Source organism: Ciconia boyciana, chromosome 7, assembly GCF_034638445.1.
Source record: "Ciconia boyciana chromosome 7, ASM3463844v1, whole genome shotgun sequence".
Taxonomy (NCBI): Eukaryota; Metazoa; Chordata; class Aves; order Ciconiiformes; family Ciconiidae; genus Ciconia; species Ciconia boyciana.
Genome location: NC_132940.1, coordinates 60,175,741 through 60,198,804, shown reverse-complemented (window position 1 = coordinate 60,198,804; position 23,064 = coordinate 60,175,741). Strand labels below are relative to the sequence as shown.

At 38.4% G+C, this 23,064-nt stretch overlaps 1 protein-coding gene across 7 annotated transcripts in view; it reads left to right on the top strand.

Moving 5' to 3' along the window:
• The window catches only part of NAALADL2 (N-acetylated alpha-linked acidic dipeptidase like 2), a 517,712-nt gene that overhangs the window by 244,335 nt on the left and 250,313 nt on the right, over positions 1 to 23,064 (top strand). The window lies entirely within an intron of this gene.

Below are 23,064 nucleotides of genomic sequence, written 5' to 3'. Positions count from 1 at the left end.
ACAGCTGAAATTCAAACAGATTACTTATCAAGAAGATGAGAGGTTATTTACTGCATAGTCTGCTCATGCAATGGAGCACTGGGGGAGTGCTTGCCAGGGAGATCAGTGGTAGAAGTCCTGTTCATTCTGTCCGAAACTGGATTACATTATCAAAATGTGTATGATGCCACATGGTGCGTAAAGGCACAAAACTTTTTATTGAAAAATAGAGAATGTTTGGTGTATAACAGCACCTCTATTTAGGGCAAACACGATTTTTCAAGTGTTTGCTTGCACACACGAAGTCCAAGAGACTGCTTGTTCTGACAGAAGCAACCTTTATACATAATTTTGAAATTTTCTTTTAAACTATTTAAGCATATTTACTTTTATCAATATACATTAGATTTTTATGGATTTCAGAGGGATTTGATTTTATTTTGTAGCTGGTAATGTATTTGCTGAAGTGGCTTTGGTGATCAATAAATCTGAAAACCAGAAATATCTTCTCTCCTTTTCCTGCCTTTAGTAATATTGACATTATTAATTAAAAAAAAACAAACCAAAACAAAAAAACCCACTTAGTTTAATGAATCAGCTGTGTTCAAGTGAATAACTTAGAAAATTATCAGCAAAACACATACATGGTAATCAGTTGATATGCTGTCATTGTACTATGGAAATTTGAAGTTAACATGGTCTTGATAAAACCTAGGTAGGTTGTTGCATGCCCTCTTCCAATTTTAATTATAACCTCTTTGTGTATATATATAAGATTATTATTTTCTTCTGGTACTGGTTGTAATGAATTGTTTGTTTGTAGCACACTTACTTAAAGCTTTATCTTCATTTTATTTTTCAATATCTTATCGGTGATATTGAACATATCAGATTGGTAGCCCTAGAAAATTACAGCCTCTGTCAAAATTCTCTGAAGTTGTTTATTCCAGGTAACGCGTCTTGCTTTTCTCTGGAAGAAATTTTAGTCACCAGCAGGTTTTGGGTAGATTTCCACTCCAAGATTGACTTGTGTCTGGCTGATGGTTTTATGAACTTCATGGGCAATGAAAACCATTTTGCACGGAATTAAGGCAGCCATGCTTTTTATAACTTTTTGGTGACATACTGCTATCCTAAGTTCTTAGATTGCTCTTTGGTTACTCTGGAGTAATTATTAACATTTTTGGTAGACTTTGTGAATTAAATGCATGGGTTTGTGGTTTGTGGGTTTTTTTTGTTGTTGAGGGGTTTTTTTGGTGGTGTTTTTTTTTTTTCTCTTCCTGAGACCATTTGTATTCAGGTGGTACTGAATTTAAATGAGTGCTTGTTATATTTGAAGAAGGGGCAGAATTTGGATGGAGGAGCACTGGAACTCACAGCAGTTAAAATCGGAGCAGGCGTTGATTGTTCAGCTCCTTTTCAGTCTCCTGGGTTTTGAAGTTAAGAGTCTGGGTTTTGCCATAGTGTCAGATAGGAAGACACTAATTTCACTGAGTCCAAGAATAAGGGCTGTATGTGTAAGAGCTTTGATGTGATTGACCCTGATTTCCAAGTGGTTTTGAGGGCGAGGGGAAACAATTCTTTTTCCTTATTTTTCTGCTGGGGGAAAAAGCTGATGGAAATTTTCAAACTTTACATTCTGGAGATGAAAAAAGGGTAGCATGTCTTTTTAATAATACTCGGGTGATTTTTCCATTTCAGTTATTGACTGAAATGAAGACTTTTGCCCACCTCTTGGATCTGTACTGGCTGACTCACTAGCGTTTTCTGTCCGTATAAGATTCACTAGATTGGTAACTAATATCCAGTGGAAAGGTCACAATGGAAATCTTCGTATAAAAGTAAGAAAACTTTTTCTGGTTAAAGAGTTCTTAGGCGCATTCAGATGCAGTTCTATGTATCTGTGGCTGTGACGTGCTGTCAGCACAGGTGTCATAAAAAGTGAGGCCAAACCTGTCAGACACGCGTCGAGGATATATCTGCTTTTGAAACTATCAGTCTGGAGGAGACTGATAAGACGACCAAAAGTAATCTTGAGTTGAGAAAAGAGAGAGAATAGCAGGATTTAAGATGATAGGGGAGAGGTGAGGTAAACAAGAAAGACAGGCTTGGGGATGACAGGTTTGTACTTTTAGTGTTAATAAATAACATCCCACCTAACACAGCGAAGTGTACGTCTGGTAATCCTGTAGTGACATCCTGGGAGCCCAGCCTGCATCTGTGTGGCTTTGTCCCTGTTGGCTTTTTGTTCTTCTGCCAGCTTGCTCTCCAGGGAAGGGGAGCAAGGGTTGGGCCTTTTGGTCATCCCTATTGCGCATCATACTGTGTCTCTGCCAGACATCCCTGCTGCTTAACCTTGAGTGTAGGGTCTCTGCTGAGGCTCTCTTACCTTTTCTCAGGCAAGAGACACCCAAGCAGAAGACATGAAGCTGCTTGTCGTATCTTAGCGGGCACTATTGAACCATGATGGTCAGAGAAGCAAAACCATCGTCGTTGTCATATACTCATCTGATCCTGACTTGCTTCAGACTGTAACACCCGCGCTGGAGCCAATTTGGTGGTTTGAGCTCTGAGGCAGGGCTATATAGGACAGTGATATACGTGACACCTGCACTCCAGGTACCTATTTGAATTTTTAGCGTGGAGGAGGATGCCTCGCAGGGCCCGGGTGGCTGTTCATCTCCTGCTCTGTTATCAGGAGGATTTCCTTGGCTGCTTCCTTGCAGATCCTGAACCTACTGAATGGCTCGGATGTGTGACACTCACCTAAGGACTGTTTGGGGGTTTGGGCGGGAGGGTCAGGTTGTTTTGTTTTGCTAATCGATTTCTCTTTTTCTCCCTACCCTTTACTTAGTACTTAAAGTATTTCTCTTCTGTTTACATTTATTAAGGGACTAGTGGTGAGCCACCATCTTGTGCTATCCTATCACACCTGTTAAAAAATTACACCTGTTTCTTGTAGATAAGGCAAGAAACAAATTACTCTGGGGTGCCTTTCTCTGACACTTCATTTGTCTTCCAGATTGTGCAAGGGTAGTTACCTTCGTGCCAAAATTAATTATGGACAACTCTGGAATTGCTTAATCTGTCAGAAGCAACAGGAGAAGAAAACATCCATATTCAGTGCTGAAGGGCTGGGTGAATAAGGAATAGACGGGAGTTTTCCAGACATAAATAGTTTTCTCGCTCCTATGTTCAGCCAATTTTTCAGAATTCCTGCTGAAGTTGATGTAATTTCTACTTTCATCAACATTGCTTGACTGAGTCTTAAATTAGCAGGGTCACACTAGCAGATGGTTGAAGAGTTAAACTAGTTTCCCTTTTTTCTATAGTAAATTTATTCACAACATATACAATGCTTACAACAAAACTATACCCTCCTTGGATTACTCTGTTTCTAGAAGAAAATGATGTTTAAGAGAATAAATCTTGTATCAGCTGGATATCACTTTATAATCTGAAGAATGTAACTGGTAACTACATAAATTACTGTTATGTTCTCAGCACAGTTTCAAATGAATGACTTTATTCCTCTTAAAACCATTGCTGTATGTCTTTTTTACCAGTAACGGTGTGTGAGGGACCGCTTGCTGTTTCCTTACGCTGCTATGCCAAATACTCCCTTCAGTTTAAGTGCAGACAGTAACTTTTTGTGTATTTATTTCTTTGGAATGAGTTGAAATCCGTACGTGGGGTTGTGGCTTTCCTTGTTCTTTCCCCTGTGAGTGCCACGTGATGTGCCCTCCATCTGGTGGCGGGATTACAGTGGAAAAGCAAAGGATTAGGACTACATTTACAGGAAGAAGTAAAAGCCTGTCACTGACTGTTGATTTAACAAGGTAATATCTCTGCAGTCAGAAATTAAATTGTTAGCCTTAGGTTTTTCCAGAATAGGCTTCTTGTTTTTTCAGAATAGCTTTCTTTACATTCCAGCAAGCGAGTGGGGCTTAAACACATTATACCGTGTCCTTTTCTTCTCATCAGTGTAAATTGAAGTGGGGTTTGTCTCAGTGTTTGCAATACTCCAGACCCCTTTGGTTTTCTCCATCTCTTCACAGAAATACAGATCCTATGGTGTGGCATGCAGCAGCCATCCAGCGAGCATGAGGTGGAGGGTATTTTTATTCCACATACTGCTTTTCTTTATTTTAACTGTGATCTCATGCCTGAGCTAGAGGAGTGCAGCCATTCCTGGCAGCATCCAAAACCCTGTCTGTATTGAGTATCTTCCAGTGGGTCTGTGCTTGCCGACGCCTCTGAGCTGCCACCACGCTCCCACGAGAGAAGGGACCCCAAAGGCAGCAGAGCTGGGCAGAAGCAAATGACATTTCTGTCTGGGCCCTGCACTGCAGGGAAGGTTGGGTCGTGCCGCTGCAGCTTGCTAAGCATCAGATCAAAGAAGTGTGAGACCGCTTGTCCCTCTGTGCCACTGTCTCACTACCTTAATTTTTTTATATCACATAAAGCAGAATTGCCAACACATGGCAAAATGATTCATCTCCTCTCTATTGTTACTTGCTCAAGCAATGAAAGTAATTATATTAAAATAGGAATACTTTTAAAATTTGTTATCTGACTGCTGAGTGTTCTTGGGTCATTTCTGTCACATTCTCTTTTGTAATCCTAAAAGCTAAAATGTTTTTTAATAAAAGCTGAAAATCTGACATCATCACAGTATTCCAGGAGCTAAGAGTTGAGATAAATGCAAAATAGATTTGCATGGCTAGAAACTTTTTATTTGTTGCTGTAGGCATTTCTATAGGAATTCAAGAATAAAGCCGGGGGTAAAGGCTCCACTGTGAACCAAGCATGAGATTTCAAGTATTATTTGCTTGTCTCAGTAATAGCAATTTTATTCTGTAAAAATCTTGGCGATAGTTTATCACATTACACTGATGTGCCTAAAATGAGAGTTATTAATAGACAATGGTATCTTGGCAGCTTGTTGTGTCTTGCACTTTTGCTCCTCCGCTCCAGCTTGTGTTTATGAAATTGCTTTTAAGCTGTATTTTATGTTTGAAGCACTGACTGGACCTTTTCTGGGGGGTGTGCCAAACATATTCTGGGTATTGTGAGTAATAATAGTATTAATACAGTCAAGAAACCCAGACCCCCTTCTGAATTTTTCAGTTACCGCTTCTTCCCCAGTGTGCCTATGTAAAGAGACTGAAAAAATTACAATGTTAAAATTAATGTCTTGTTGATAGTCTCCCATTCTCAAAAATAACTCATTACATATTGTTTCCTTATGGTCATGTGTGTGCTGCCATACTTATTCTGCATTCATCAGCTGACAACTGCAACCATTAATTTTAATAATGTTTCTAATGCTATGCTTAGCAGGAATTATTTGATAATCCGAGTTGTAATAATTGGAAATACTTGCTTGGAGGTGGGTAAGCAGATTATGTTCATCTATCTGTCTATTTCAGGCTTTTTAAAGCTTTTTATGTAAGTGACTTCTATGGTTTTGGGTGTATCATTTTTATGTTTTCATTATATAGGGAAGATGTATAAAAGCTTAAGTAGTTATCTACTGAGGAAGGCTACTAGAAGAAAATATTCGCTATGTCATTGGTCCGCCTGTTTGTGGAGGGTGGGCAAAATACTGGTTTGGTTGCTCAAAATAATTTTGTACAGTAGCAGTTCACAAATATATTTTCTGGTAGAAACAGGTCTCTCCGTTGGAATTCAGCACTCCTAGGAGTAGCGCAAGAGTAAATTACAGTTGTTTTTCAGCACTAGAAGATTTTTTGAAGCATACTGCAAATAATGCTCTCCACAAGGGCTGACATTTGATAGGATTCTGTAACATGAGTGTCTTTGTCACATTGTGGAACTGATCAATATGAAGATAGTACGTAGAAAGGCTTTGATTAATTTAAACTTTACCCTTTGTGTGGTACCATAACTTTCTGGGCTTGAATACAGGGACATAGCTTTGTCTAGTTGGGTTAATTACAGAGCAGAGTTCAGTGTATGTGAGGTGATCCTGTAATTTTTTTATCTTAGGAGCTTACATTAAATTTTTGACCTTGTTGGATAGTGGATTTTTTTTGTGGCTCTGAAAATGCTCCCGTAATTGTCTTATTTCCAAAAGATACTAAGGAGCCATAAACTTAAATACCATCAGTAGGCTCAGTAGTTTCTCTGTGTCTTGGAAAACACAGGTCTTCAGTGTGTTAAAATCCAAATACTCAAGGAAGAATAACCTTTGCAAATGGCAAAAACAGGTGTTGCTTTTGTTTACTTTAACTTTTTAGTTGGTAACAAAATGTCCATTTTTCTCCCTTTCAATCTTCTTATGTTTTTGGCAGCTCTGACCCTGCAGAGTTAAAGGGGCATTTTACAAAGAAAGCCGGAGAAACAGGTGAATATGTTTACCCAGCAGGACAGCCTAATGTGTGTTTTTCCCTCTTTAAAATGGGAACTAACAGCAGCTGAAAGCTGTTGTGGGGCTTTCTCCCAGGCTTTGGTGAATGATGCTGCCTGGTGGAAGGAGCAGCCCATTGTAGCTGTGTCCCTGGGGTTCATGCTTCATCTAGCTGGAGACAAGTTGAACCGTGGCTAGACGTGTCCAAGGGTAGAGAAGGCAGGTTGTGTTCCAAACATCTTGTTTGCTTGCTGTCATCAGGAGTTGCATTGAAATCTTCTGCTGTTTCTGCAATCAGCCTTAAATTGGAAAATAACAGCTGCAGATTAAGCAGTTGTCAGGCTTCTTCCAGCCACAGCAGCTCATGCTGCTTGCACACGCATGCATATGCTCACACACGTGCGCATGGCTTACCAGTTATGCCTATAGGTTTATATATGTTCTATATATCTCTCTGACTTTTGAACAAAGAAAAGGCAATTGTTAAAATTTCCTTTAAAATTTGCTTTAGAATTACATGTTTATGTAAGAGATGTGCACTTTTATAGGAAGAACAGTAGGTATTTTCCTCTTATAGTTAATCTGGTTTGGGGTTTATCCTTAATTTGGCAGCATGTGGAAACCTGTGTATTAACAATCATTATTTCACGCATCATTGTTCTGGAAATATGAACGGATAGAAACAATGTGCTTTTGAATGCCTTTAACTACACTTTTTTCTATTCATTCACCAATGCAGATGTACCTTTGCATTGTAAAAGCATATGTCGGTTATTGAAAGCTGCTTTAGTTGTAGGAGATAGTCTATTTCATTAAGTAAAGACCACTTGGTCTCATTTCATGTCACCTCCTGGCTACTTACTGAGTTTTTAACCTGGTTGCTGGAGTCCTGCAGTTTATTTTATCTTATTAATAGCACACCTTTAAAAAGGTCGGGCCTGTTCAGTTAGAAGATTTTGATGTGGTGATTTCATTTCAGGAAACGGAATAGCTGGTGCCTCCTGTGGGTGCTAGAGAAATGCTGGAAGCGGACTTATATTGGATGGTGGCTTGCTAAAAGATTACAATTAGGGAGAGGACTTGCTGCAGAAAAATAGTTTGGTAGCTAGTTGATGATCTGGATTAACAAACCTATAGTGTTTAAAATGTGTAAATAAACCCGCCCTACTTTGATTGAGGTGGGTTCATTGTTCCATCAACAGAGCTGAATAAACAGTAATTTTCAGATGGAGGGCAAAGGGGTAGGGGAGGGCTTGGGACAATAACGCCCTGAGCAGAAACAGCTGCAGCTGGAGATGTATGAATTTATAGAGTGAATTTCCAGTACTGATAAGGTAGCAGCATATTTGAAGGCAGAGCATTTGGTGTGTCTCTTGAGACTTAAGGCTGAGGTCTGAGCGGGTAGAAGAGGATAAACCATCCAAGTACTGAAAGGTATGACACGTCTTGTCCTCAGAAACACACGATGTGGCTGACTTGCCAGTCTTCCACAGGAAGATTTTATAACCAAGGAGGAAATAGGCTTCTAAACCAGCTACTTAACTCTTTAATAAAACTCCTACATATGTGACCTAATTTTCAGTGCTCATCACTTGTAATTCAAGATTTTATCTGTCTAAATACAGATCTGGGATTCTAATGTTAACCATCCTTTAAAAAAAACAAGAAATCTTGGCCATGGGTAATTTGATTAATTCCATTTTTCCAATTGCTGATAGGTATACTAAATATATACCTAGAGAGGGTAATTTTGTTGATGATTTAAGAAATGCATCCTAGCAACGTACTATACAGTGAGCTATAAAGCTATTGTTGTCTTTGTATAAATGTGTCATTAAACCGCATATACTAATATAGTGGCCAAGGTAAACAGAAGATAAGATAACGCAGAGCAAGATTATTCTCGTTTCCCGCTTCTCAACTCTGTAAATGTTCACATCTGCCTCTGGATAACAGAGTTATACAAAAACTTCTCATAATGATTTTTTTTTTCCCCAAAAAACCCTCTTAAATAAGCTGCTCTTTTGTTCCTCCAAAAGAGAGGTGGCATATTAGTCATGAAGTGTATGAGTAATATTGTCAAATAAAACCTAGAACCTAATTATCAAAATAAAAATTACATTTTTATAAGAATTTGTGCCTTTTGCTAGCCTAGAGAGCAAACTTGTGGATGCAGACTCAGATCTCAGTTGACATCACTTTTATCTAAAATTTTAAAACCTGTGTACAAGGCACCAAAACACTTCTCAGCAGCTAGGCTATTCCTCTCCCCACTCACCATCTGGATATTGTGAGTAAATTATTTTTATAAGGCCATGCTTCTGGAGTATTTCCTCTTTCTCTCGTGATGTGCATGATGAAGGGCTGGGGGAGGTGTAGGTGGTCCAGCTCCCCTGTCAAGTTGTTTCTTTCGCCACTCAAGGTGTATCTGCCTCATCAGTCATTTATTCAGTCCCAAGGCTCAAATACATTATATTATTTGTTTGCTGATCCTATCCGCTTAGTATGTAGAGTAACACGATATGGTGGAATAGTGGGCTGGAGTTGACAAGGGACGTTTCGGGGTGAAATGTGGTAAAGGAAGAGAGCAGATGTGAGGCCATCAAAGGCGGAGGTTTCAAAGGACAGTTTGTAGGGGGAAGAAGGGGATGGTGAGGAGAGATGGTAGAAAAACTCCAACGAAGAATGTTACAAAAAGGTATGTGACCCCCTCCCAACACAATCCAAAACCAAAGCAAATCACAAAACCTCAGAAAGAAGAGGAGGTGTAGGCAGGATTTGACAGTTTTGACAGTATAGATTCACCAAGAAAGATAAAGAAGCAGAGAGTTTTGTCTTTAAAATAACCATTTGTAAGGAGTTTATCTTAATTCACAGTGACTGGCAGATATTTGGGTGACTGTAGCCTTTTTGTGCTCTCTCTATGTATACCAAGACTCTGCATGTATATAGTGTTACTGCCGTTACCTAAGGAAATTTGCTGTTTGAAACAGTATACGGAAAAGATGCTCCTACATGCAATTCAAAATAGAGGCCTTAAGTACTTTTGCTTTCCTAAATCCTGTAGGCACTTTGGAAGATATTGCTTACATAAATATCACAGCTAATATTGTATTTTGTTGACAAAACTATTAACTTCACTGAAAATATGCTTAGCATCTTCCCTTGTGTTCTGTGCTACAATGATTTCAGATAAAGTGAATTTCTAAGCTTAACCACGTGATATTTATTTTAATTGGCGATCAGATTGAATAAAATCCACAATTTGTTTCACTCAATATTGCCTGCATTTCCAGATCATTATTTTCTTCAGTAGCAAGGCTCACAGTAATGTAGTTTTCCTACTCCTTTTTGCCTTCTAACATGCCCCAAATTGCTCAGGTCTCATAATAATTGTTGCTTATACTTAAAGTGAAGTTTTTATTAAAAGTAACTTGATTAAGCATCTAACCAAAATTCAGAAATAATTAAAAGCTATCCTAGTTGTCTTTGTCTCTGCCCTGCAAGAAATTGAAGGAGTTGATTTAAATTTAGGTGTATGTATTTTTGTTTAAAAGGAGCTTTCTTGGGTATAGTTTTAATTGGGGTTGGGGGAGAGCTTGCAGTTTGCACTGGGGTGACATGTTAGTGCTTTGTGGCAGTGGAGTTACGGAAACTGCTTGTGGGCACGCTTTCAGCCAGCATAAAATGCAGAGAAGTAAAATCCTCCAATGATTTCACATTAAACAGAACAACTGCTTTAAAATAATGTCTACATATGGATTTGCACTTGTATAATTTAAATCAGTTTATTAAAAGAGATGCGTGCAAAATTTGTAACTTGCCATTACGATGCGTTGCTCTGAGGAATAAATGCACATGAATTGTTGAGTCTTTCACTGTCATGTTTTTCTCTCTTTGGCAGAATTCTGTTTGCAGTGAAAGCGTCAGTGAATACGCAGCAATATGGGCCGTTAATCTGAACCATTTGGGGGTGGGTGGAGGAAGAAGTTGAAGAATGGGTGTGATACACATTAGACTGCAGTGAAACTGTTACTGTGTTCCCATATTTACTAAGTAAGGTAGATTTGTTTCCTGAAGATTTCCAGTAAAACTTGATTCAATTTATCTTTACTTTCTCAAAAACACAAACTTTACAGATGCCTGTGTTTCAGTCATTATTGCTTCAGGTATAGTTATAATTGTCAGGTTTTACTTTTTTGTGTGCTTATACATTTTTGACTGTAGCTACACTGCTAAAGCTGTGGTTTTACTTTTTTTTTTCCCCCTGATTAAAAAATCCGAAGCTGCTCTGTATGGTTCAGCTTGATTAAATATATCTAGACTTCCAACCCCTTATTAGTTTTTCCATTTTGATATTTATCCTTTTTATGTGTCAGTGAATGTGTCATATGGGTTAATGTCGCAGATTTTTAAGAAACTTCGGATGAAATGTTGTGCCTGCATAATCCACGTAGGTAGTTTGTTACCGAGAATACGAGTATTCATGTCATGTTAATAACAAATAGGCCATCTGCCTCCCAGAATTCATCCAGCTAGTAGATAGTTTAATAGATTACTTTGTCTTCATAGTAGATGTAAGAAGCAGGGCAGGATGACCATGCCAATATTTTTATTTTCTGCAGTGTAGATACATGACCATGTTCTGTACGTGCATACCTCGTGAAAACCTGCACCGCTGCTGCCTTTCTGAATCCTGTTCTGTATCCTCGTGTCTGTCTGTAGCTTCCTTAACGCCGCATTAAGAGCAAACTCAGACTGAGAATCATAATATCTTTGCAGGAAGAGAGACGAGAAAAGGTACCGAAATTTACCATTGATATGTAATGATTCTGCTTTTCATTTTTTTCCCAAAGATTTAATTGATGCTGAAGCTTTGGAATAGAGCACTTTCCTCTTTACTGCCTAGCAACAGCCACCCCCCTCTGGCCTTCAGGTTGAAACATCGCAGTACTACAATAGCCCATTTGTACTTGCAGTAAGCAATTCAGGTGATTGCACATTAAAGTATGTTGAATACTAGGGGGCATTTTTCAGCCTTGATTCCAATTCCTGAACATCTGCGTATTGCTGTTGTTTTTTGTCTTTTATTTGTGCTTTAGTCGCTTAAAAATGGGCTTTGAAATTTTAGTTTGATTGTAAGAGAGGCTGAAAATGAATTAGACCATTTAAGTATTACTCCATGAAAGCACCACCCACTGTTCCTGGGACGCTTTGCGTGGTTTATTTTATTTTCGGATAAAGAAGGGCCAGAAGTCCGAGGGAAGTCTAGAACAGGCAAGAAAATATGGGTAAATAGATGGTTTTGGGGAGGGAGTTACACTTTCTGGGCTTGCAAAGTGAAAGTAGAGAATGTTGTATACCAAAAAGTTTAAAGGAGTAGGTGGAGGAGGAGCAGGTAAGGTCCCTTTCCTGTGACTTTTCTAGAAGACTCTGCACTGCGATGCCTATGTTTTGCCCTGTATGCCTAGGCGTTGTAACGTGCCCCTTGAGGATGCACTTTACTGGAGATCCGTGGACTTTATAGAGCAACTGGTTTGGATTTTGTGGCACAGAGACTGCTGAGAGGAGATGAAGTGGGTAGATCGGCCTTAGAAGTGACAGAAAGAAGGACTTTTTTGCATGGACCTGAAGCGAACTGTGCAGGTCGTTGCAACAGAGAGAGAATGACTGCAAATTTGCTGGACTAAGAGCAAACTTACAGGATTCTCCTTGCAAACAGAGTGATGACTTTGAAAGCCAAATCTCAGAGCAGCTCCAGACTTGAGATTGGTAGATGCTTAGAAGTGGGCAAGCAAATACTTTGAGTTTTGCCTGCTTTAAAAAGTTTATCATTCTAGTTTAAATCCTTGTAAAATTTACTTTTTGAGTCAGAGCCCGCTTGATGTTTTGGGAGGACTCACTTCAGTGAAAATACACAGCTCTGGCCAGGCCAGGTCGCTGTCGGCACACGCTGGTGTACAATGAAGTCTGGTGTGAGGCAGACTGCACAACAACTCTGGAAGTCTTGCACTTAAGCTTATTTATTTATATGGGAGCTGTTTGGGGTTTTTTTCATTCTTAACAGTGGATTCTCAGCACTTTGAAAATCTGACCCATTTTATACAATACATAAAGATGTGTTCAAGACCATTCCTTCTTGCAGCAAATGAGTGGTGAAATGAGGAGGCCTCTTTGAGGTCAACAGAGCTAAAGGACTCGGTGAACTTACTGGAGAGGTATGGAGGTGAAATCGGAATAAAGGACAGCAGAGGAATAATAATTGACTCTTATGGAGGCAAACGATAATTGGATACTAATCATTCATTTTCAGTGCAAGTGGCGTATTCACAGTGTCCATTTGTTGGAACTCAGTTCCAGGAGGAGTGGGGACATGCTGGCAGAAGGCCAGAAGAGATCAGGGAGGGCAATCAGAGATTTCAGGAGCAGGAGCTCTGAGGAAACAGATGAAAAGACTGAGGACATTTGGCTTAAGACAAGATCAGATGAGGGAAGGCCATAAGAGCAATCCCTAAGTATGTAAAAAAACTGTTGCAAAGCGAAAAAGATTAGTCTGTTCTCAATGTCAGTGGTGGAAAGGAGAAAACAGTGTGCTCAAATGTAGCAGTACGTAGGGTGATTATTTAGGACAGACAAGGAGTTTCTATATTTGGAACAGGGCAGGAAAGCATCTGCCTTGAGTGGCAGTTGGATGAGCTGAGCCTGCCTTGGACCAAATGATCTCCTGTGGTCTCTTCCCAAGCCTCTCTTTATAAGATTTTATGCTTGCTCCTTTGGAGAGAACTTTTTGTATATCCACAAGCAATTTGATTTGCGGTACAGCATAAATAACTTCACAACACTGTTTTGGTTATCAGTGTTGATTTCCTCAGTTGTATATTAGAACTGAAGGGTCGGTTCAAAAATATCAGCATTTGCAGATAAAAACAAATTCAGCTGAAATGCAGTTCAGCTGGTGAGATGGAGATTATCTGAACTAAGCCATGTCATGTGACATTCATGATAACATTTTCCTTGCATAAATGCGTAGCAATGGTATTGTATCCTTTCTCCCACTTTTTTTCCTGCAGTTTTCATTTTAACTAATACACCTGACTGAACTTTTAAATATTTTCATAAAACATCTAAGCTGACATATCAGCTAGAAATCTCCCCAGTTCCATTAGAATTGCACTGGTAAGTTAACATACTGATAAGGAAATGAGACTGGTAACAGAATGGTTACATGGCATTGTCTTGTGGCTGTCTTAAGCTTTCCTGTATATAGGGGTTAACTTTCTGAGATTCATGAGATAAAATGAAGGATTTACCTTCTTTTTAATTTTAAAAATTAAACATTTATTTGGGGATTTATCTAATTCCAAGTAATCCTAAATCTTCAAATAATAGGTAGCTTTTCTAAGTATTGCTAAGTTTTTCTAGGATTTCAGGTTAGCATGCCCTCTTAATTCCTCATTGTCCTTTGGGAAGTGGGATATTATTCAAAAGTTAAATCATACAGTTCAAATGAAGATGTCCAGTGCTGTCAGAATAACACTCGGCATTCAATCTAATTGCTTTTCAGTTCACAGTGTAACCTAGTGATTGGCAATTGAAAGGAATAAAATACTGCCAGTTGGGCAGTGTTGAGAATTTTTTTTTTTGATCAGCAGATTTTCTATATAAAAAGCAAGGTTTCAAGTTTTTTTGATCAATAGGTGTTCTGTATAGAAAAGTGTTAGTGAAACATCCACTGCTATTCACATACATACAGAAATGATCTCTTGCTGTAAGTAAATGTAATTGTCTCCGACAGTAAAAGAGACCACTTGGACTTGATTATGCAGTTGGTCACATTTTATTGAGACACTGACATATTCCCTGTGGTCTGGGAAGAAAAGAAGATTATATCATTGTGAAGCTTTGCTGGGTCAGTGCTCTGCCTGGGAATGCGGGGTTGTATGCAAACACTTTCAAGGTGGGGATTGTCTTTTTACTGTTCTCCTTCAGCTGCAGTATGCATTGCCCTCGGCATCGTAACCTGTTGGAAAACGCAGGGCACAGTTGTTTGGAGCTTGCAACCTGGTTCTTTTCTTGCATTAGGAGAAAATAGTAGTAAATCCCTTTGTTAAATAATTAGACCTACAAACTTTGAAGAAAATTATATTCCCTTTGCTGTATTTAAAGGAGAGGCTAAGATACCCTTGCATGTCCACAATAAAGGTTTAGGTAAAGTCATACAGAGCGCTATTATATCTTTGGACAAAGTACAAGTTTATTTAAAATACTTTAGATGGAATTGTACAAAGATATAGGTTGTGATGTTATATACACACATAATCCTGTATACCATAGAGGAAAACCTGTCTTTTGTGACTGATACTTAGCAACTATTGAAGTTAATAAGAAAAAAATAGCGGTGGTGATCTCACTGATTTTGAAAGAAAACGGCATCATTTTGAGAGATTCTCTTGCGAACAAGATTGTTTCATAAAAAAAAGAGGTTTCTTGTGTAGATATCTCCATTCTGTATATATTTTGAAATAACTTTTCTTATAGTCAGTTCATCTGTTGAAAACAGTTTACTGTATTAAAAAAAGAGAAGTACGAAGGAGTAGATCAGTCCTTTTTTTGGTAAGCATATGAAGACCGGGAGCTCAGTGTTAGGAAGAGGCAAGATTTGCTTGCTTTCCTAAAAGGAGAGCCTTTCACCTAAACCCTCTTGTAAACAAAAGGAACAATGAGTCATGGCAATTACTTTTTTGCAGTGAAGTATGCAATGTAAAAAGTATCTCCTCTCTCTCTCCTCTTTTGGCATCTGGAATTAAGAGTCTTTGGGATTTTGAAAAACAGCCCATTTTGAGGGTCTGGAGCTGTCGTTCTCTGTATTGAGGTTTCTGTGGTTCATTAACTATTCTGAAAATGGATAATGATCACCATCCTTTTTTTAATGTGTCTCCAGAATGATGGGGGAGAAATGCTAAATGACATTCTCATCTGTCTCTGGATAATTAAGCAAGGTATATGTCATGGCAAAGTGAGTGCTTTCAGAAAAAAAAAAAAAAAACAAGACTAAGGATTATTTTAAGTAAAGTGTAAGATGCTTTGATAACTGAAACCCACGAGAGTGAATCAGGCAATCTGGTTTCTGTTCCTAGCTCTGTCATTGCCTACCTGTCTGCCCTTGAGTGATTTGCTTATACTAAACATTTTCAAAAACTTCCACAGTTTTGTGGTTTTCATTTCTTGGGCATCTGGTTTAATATCAAAGTCAGCTCCCTTTCAGATTTTGCCTACATGATTTTAAATGATCAAAAAGCAGTAATTTAACAAGTTATTGCATGACTGCAGGACTTCAGCTGATTACACATGCTCATAGTCCATTGCAAATTAACACGTTTAAACAACCTTCGCTTTGGCCAATGCATTTTACTGTACTTTTGTGCTCTGCTGATAAGTCAATTTATTTATAAAGTACTGTGGTAATGTTGATAATTTGCCATGCATTTTTCCATACTGCAAATAAAAATTGTATTAAGGTCTTTATTTTTTTTAATCTGATGTATTCAAAACAGTTTCTATCAAACTTATAACCCATATAACATATTTTGCATATGTTCAAAGTCTTTTTGGCTGACTTGCAAAGGATCTGAATTAACTAAACTCTTCAGTTCTTTGCCCAGCCATTTCTGGACTCAAACACTAGTGTACATATGCAACATTTTTTGGACCTTAGATGAGGGATTTTTGTTACAGACACTTGCAGATGCTGCTGACTCATGAAATACTGAGAGTATTCACTACGTTGCTTTGAAAGACCATATACAGAAGAATGAAACAAGAGCCTTCCTTGTGCTGGGATGCAATTTATACCTCATTGCTTCTGAAATTATGACTTAGTAATTCCTGGTATTATGAAAAACAGAGTAAAAGGATTCAGAACAGATATAAACTGACATAATTTCTCTATGGTGAACATGTACTGAACCTCTTTTTTGAACATAATGTATTTGCAGATGGCTTGCTTGTTGACAAATATTTACCTTTCAAAGCTTGTATGCCTTGGATTCATCGCGATGATTTCTACAAATGTCAGTTGATGATTTGTTGGTGGATCTGACCACGTACTCTGTGTTGTGACAGAGTTTAACTCATTTGATTACTCATAAGTCACATGACTGCTTCAGTTGCTGCATTTACATCATTCAATAACGGTTTTCAACAATTTTCTTTCTCCATCAATAATTAGATTTAATCAGTACTTTTCCATTAATAAACCGTTAAAATGTGATGGGCTCTTGAACTTTGAGTGAACATGCAGAGCATGCTATTAAGTTAACACCATTTTAAAATCCTATTATGTTCTTTCTGTGTCTGATGCTAGAATAGGTGAGGCATTGGGTTTTACCATGGATGTTTCCTTCCACAATAAAAGATTGCATAACTGGAAGAATTAAACAAACAGATCATAAAGAGCCTTTTTCAATTTAGAATGGCATGTTATTGCTGAAAAGTAAGGTGAATGCTGTCTAAGAAGTCACAGATACTCAGAGCTGTAGATTTTTTCAAGAATCTTCTCATCTTAAAATAGACCAGAAGAGTAGCTGAGGGATTTTGTGTGTGCTTGCCCTGTTTTTACCCTCTTCTGGGCAATCATTTGATAGACCCTTGTTGGAACTCGTATTGGCATTCTGATGTTCTGAAGCATTTGGAAGATTTGGATGCTGGCTAGATGTCAGCATAACTGACATCCAGATTTCTTAGAAAGCTTTGGAAAGCTCACCTATGGCCAATTTATGACTTTGCAATGTTTAGTGTAGAGGAACAATGAATTGCTTGTTTTCCAATAAAGTCTGGAATCACAGAGTGAGAGAATCAGTCATTTTTCAATGCCTTCCACTATCTGCCTTGAACGCAAGTTTGGCTTGCATCCTGATGTTGGCAAGTGAGATTTGAACTGTCCCTGTTGGTTTTATTTAAAAAATATAAAAGGCATTTGACTGTCTGATGCAGTTGGGTAGTAGCAGTATGCTTGGTAGTTCTGTAGTCAACAACAACAAAAAAAGTACAAAATAGCTAAGCTTGGAAGCCAGCATGGGCTGAGATCTGAGGGTTTTCTTCAATCCCATGACTAGGAACTTTTCAGGAAAATGGGAAGTTTGGCCTGAAGCTGTTGTGCATGTAATTATACCATGACAGGAGACGGTACATAGGGTCAGGTACCCCTGCGGAAATCAGGTGGTACCCAGGTGGACCCAAACATAGTACAAAAACGCTGTGAAGTTTTGTTTAAAAGTACTTTTGTGCCTGCTCATGGTGTCATTTTCTAAATGGAAGACTCAAGTCCCTTTTTATCAAAAATACCCAAAAGCCATAGTGCACATAATGTTTAAAAAAAAGAAAGTTCAAAAGCATTTTTCTAATAGAGAACTGTGCAACCAAATCTAGAGCTGGTGTTCTGTTACCTGATGTTAGATATTTTTTATGGTTTCACAAATTACATTTATTCTGCGTCTGTGAAAAGTGAAAGTTGTCATAAATGATACTCCTTTATGTTAATAGCATGGTATCTGTATTGTAGGCACTATGTAGCATTTGTAGAGATGCGCAGGTGCAGATCTGTAAATGCTCCCTTTGATAGAAAAAGCGGTATGTTGTTACCCAAGAATGAGCGGGGTTTTAGCTTTCCCAGCATTAGGACAGACCACGCATTCATCACTGTCTTCTGATGAGCCATGTATAAATTTTTCTGTCAGGCAGAACTGGATGAGAGTGGAGGGCTGGCAAAAAGCCTTGCCTCCCATGAGAGCTCCGTCTCCAGAGGAGAGGCTGCTGTGGGTGGTGAGACTGGCTGGCCAAAAACCAGGCAAACAGAAGCAGCAGAAGCATGTCACGTAGTCATGTCACCCATATCTAGTGTCCAAATATTATGTTTAACCAGAGCTTTCCATTGCTTTTGTGCTGTAGGCCAGTATTACTTTATGATTTAGGAAGCATATCTGAATAGACTTACCTGTTAGTTTTGGTCATTGCTATGGTCATCGTGTGACAAGAATGAACACAGTTACCAGATTTCTTGTGACCCATGACTGCCACAAAATTAGTATCAGTGCTAAAAATATGCCCAGAATATCCAGACTGTATAGAGAGCGATGGCAGATGTGACAAAGGACATGTCACAGATCTGCTTTCTGGAGCAGTTGCTGGAGGCCTTGCAATGTAACCTGAAGAGGCTGAAGTGGTTCTGGATCCTGTCCTGCACTAGATGCACGTAGTCAACTGTTTACACCATGAGAATGTTTCTCTTAGATATTCTAACCTCCTGATAAATATTTATCCTCTCTTGGACTCGGATTTTTTTTATTTGTTTTGGAATCAGCAGATTTGTGGCAGTCAGCTCAGACCACGGGAAATCCGATCGGGCAGGTTGGAGACCAGCCAGTTGAGCACCCTAATTAACAGGAACATGTAATTAAAATTTAAGCAGATGTGGCTTGGACAGGTGGTATTTCCTGAACGCATTTAGTTTGCTGTGTGTACACACTATATGCGATGGATACAAATAAATATCTGCAACTGCAAAAAAATACTTGTGCATATGCTGAGCAGTTGGTCTGTGCAAGTGCTGTGCACTCACCCGGCACCGGTGAAACTGCCACATCTCAGCTCTTAATGGACTGAAACGAGTTCTGAAATCCTGAACATATGTAAACATTTTTAAAACTCAGCCTGGACAAAGTTTGTGGTTAGGAAAAAAGACATATGCATGGAAGCCTATAAATATAATAGCCCCATATGATGTGTTTCTTGCATTCTTTTTTGATTATCTGCTACCAGCTACTGTTGGAAACAGCATATTAGGCAAGATAACACTTTGTTCTGATGTAGCTTTACAAAAAATGTTTCCCGGTGAGCTCATTGCGACTCCCAAAATTTGAAAACAACTACTCAGCTGAAAAATCAGCCCATAAAAATTCCAAATTTATATTTGTTCTTAGTTCTTACCTAAAATTCCAGTAATTGCTTTATCAACAATTGCAATGAACTGGAAGAAAATAAAGAGTAAAAATTTACAGTCAAAATTTGGGAAAAAGGAAATTAGATAAACTTCTAACTCTGCAAAACTGGAATTTGGGTTATTTTTCTTAATAGGCCATGAAGGGTAGGCCATTTCCCACTCTCACTGCAGTACAGACATTAAATCTTCAAAGAAAAAAAACCCAAACAAACCACACTTGAAGGTCTTCATATTTGAAGGGAAATTTTGTCCCTGTAGCTTTTTAAGATTAAACCTGTAGAATTCTACTGCAGTTTTAGATTTGTTTTTAGGGGGTTTTGTACCAGTTTAATAAGATTGTCTGATAAGGAATTGCGTTATCCAGTTAAATGACTCTATCTTTTGAGTGTTGGAGTGGCCTATTGTAATTTTCCAGTGTCCTTTGAGCGGTGTTTTGCGGTGCCCCAGTGTATCACCAGCAACGAGCAGCTGGCTTATTTGCCATACCTTGTTCCCTTCTTTAGCAAGCCTTGTTGTAAGAAGTGCTGTTATAGCAAGTGGCTTTCCATTAAGCTGCTTCAGCTCCATGTTCCCCATGGTTACCAATTTGTAAATGAAATTTCTGTATTTTTTGTGTGTGTGCGCTTATGTTCATTTATCTTTTATAATCAGCTCTTAAAGATTGGTCTTTCGAAGCTGCAGAGGCTCGGAAAGCCTGTCTTTATTACAGATGTGTCTTCAGCTTATTTTGAATTATTTTTGTAGCTTTAGAACTTTGAACCTTCAACAATGATGGGCTGCTGTTCTTCACTGGCCAGGACATCCAGCTGATCAAGCAGTAATATAAGACTTAGACTTCTTGTTTACACAGGAAGTCTAAGAATGTGTCTTCATAAACATTTTCTTGATCTTGTCATCATAGCAAAGCGGGAAAACTTTACCTTGTTTAAGTGGAGTATGCTTTCTGAGTTCTAAGTGCAATTTTATCTGTGGTTTTTCAGTTCAGGAACTTAGTGTATTTGAGATGGAGCAGAATACTCATGAACACAAGTTTATGCCCTGTTTTGATGTACATTAGTTCAATATCTGATCTATGTTAGAAAGTAAAGGAAAATAACTTGTGGAAATCTCTTTGAGAGCATCCGATAAAGGCACGGTACTATTCAGACTGTTATTGTTATATTTATTAACGTTGATACTAACTTGAGACCAAATCTTAAGTCTGTGGTGGCTCCACTTCAATAAATTATGCAGATTTACAGCAACTGAGATGTGCCTATTAACTTTGTGGTTATTCCTATTGACTGAATCTGAACAAGTAGCTGAATAAAGTATCTTTTTAATGTGAGTAAGGGAATAAAAAATTTGGCTGACGTTATTAAAGCCAGTATTGTAAATGGAAATTGGCAATCGCATTGCTATTGATTCCTACTGAGTATGCAGCCGCTTGCAAAAGTGAGAAACATAATCATCCCAGGGGCCTGTTTCTTTCCACTGCTTAAATCTTACTACTATGAATCTCAGTGCCCTGGCAGTTTTAGGAAGCAAGTTAATTGATGATTTGTAGAGAAGGACTATGAAATGCACGTGAAGTGTTGGGATTTTTCAGGACAGACTGTCAAACAAACACGTTTCTGAATTTGGTCTGGTTTAGGAAATACTGTTTTCACGTGTTATACTTGTTACCCAACTAGTATGTAATAAAAATAATGAGTTAAATTACCTCTGACTTAAAGTCCGTGCAGCCAGCAGAATTATATCAAAGACCAAGTGCAAGTCAGTAATTGTAAAAAAACATTAGAAAAAAAATCTTGGTGGTGTTCATAAGATTTATCAAAGTAGTCTAATATGTGCTGATTTATTGTAATATAACGTGTGCTTATAATTTGCAATTTGATTTTAACATGCTCTAAAGAAATTACGGAGTAAATAGTGACTGTGCTCATTTCTTTAACTTAATCAGGTATGTTGTCACAAAAGTTTCAAAGACATGCTTATTTAATTATGAAGTGGAAAGTAACTACTTCTATTACTAAGGGAGCAATTTGCTTATTGTATCTTCTTCTTTTAATGCTTAATTCCTTTTATTGAAACGGAATACTTCTTGTTGAAATGTGCCATAACCTTATGGGCCTGGGATAAGTTTCTTGCAATTATTTATTCTATTAATGTTTCTATCACCTGAGGGAAATGCGGATATTGTGTTAATGATTGTGTTAATCAAACAACGTTGTGTATTTCTGCATTGCCTAAGTTTATGTCATTACATTAGCAGGCACAGGAGATGAAATTGGAGACTTGTAATATACTACAGGTTGGATTAACTCGTCTGTTTTGTGTAGACTGCTTGAAGACTTATTTTAGATAATTTTAAAAGATTAAATCTGCAAGACAGTTATTCCTCCTGACAGGATCTCTGAAGTCTTTAACTGAAGTCCAGTGTTCTTGTAAAGATTTTGAACTTTGTACACTAATAACCTCGCTATGGTAATGCGGGCTGGGATACAACATATGTCTTTGATCAAAGAATTTTTGCATATTTTTTAAATCCTTTGGGTGTTGGAATAATTATTTCATCCGTGTAATGTGATTATGGGCATTAGACATTGGAACGTAGTATATGATGTTTGAGCCCTTTCTAGGCTATAATAGGTGTTATAACTTCACTTCCTGCCTTTTTAAGGTTTTGACGTTGTGTAGGCAGTAAATGTTCTTTTTTTTAAAGGTCTGTTCAACTATAAGATAGTATTGTTGGGGTAGAGGAGGGATTCTTTGTGCTTGCTTTCTGTCATAAGCTTTCCTTGGCGGACTTCTCCCGGGGGTTAGTGCAGACCCCATTGGAAGCAGTGCTGGTGCCTTCAGCCGGGAGCATCCTGCCTGCAGCTTCGCAGCTGGGTCCTGAATAGCACAGGGGTGCCCGTAAAGCACTTGGTGGATTCTCAAATACCTATTGCTCGCAATAACGGTTTTAAAAAGACCATGCATTATTCAACCATTGCTTTTGATGTGTGCAAGACAGCCAGGGTATTTTTAAGGTTCAATTAAGGACCCTAAAACATCTAAATATAATTGGCCTTTTTGTGAAGAGAAGGTTGTGAACAAGAGTTTCAGGCAGTGTCAGTATCTCTCTGCTTGGAAATCAATACCTCTGTGATCCTTAGCCTTGTTTTTCAGTCCTGAGAGCCTCACAGACCAAAAAAAAAAAAAAAAGTCCTCACAAAATTCAGCAAATATTCTGTAAGCTTGTAAGCTTTTTGTACTGCATTTGGATGGTGCTTTTTATTTGTGTCTTGCTTTGCTTACATAAGGGCTTGCCTACGTAAGTAGGGAAAGCCTTTAGTTGTCCCTTCAGTGTGTCTGTCCTCTAAAGTTATCTTTAAAATACTCTCTACATCTGGTATCTTTTTGACATTTGCTGGGGAGGAGGGTGGTCCTTCAGTGCCGTCACCATTTTCATCCTATGGCCCATCTGGTAGCAGGTGTTGAACAGTGATACAAACCCAGTGATACAAGCCCAGACCAATCCGTCTGAAGTCTCAGTTGGCCCATCTGGTAGGTACTGCCAAAATAATTTCCGGGCTCATGTTGTATGCTTGCCAAGCTGTTGGCTCAGGTAATCCTTCAGTGCAGGTAGGAAATCTGAGGAAAACTTTCCGACAGCTAGCACAATATTTGGGGGAACAGTTCCATTCTGTTTAGGAAATTGGCTTTACTTGATGAATTTAAGCCAAACACA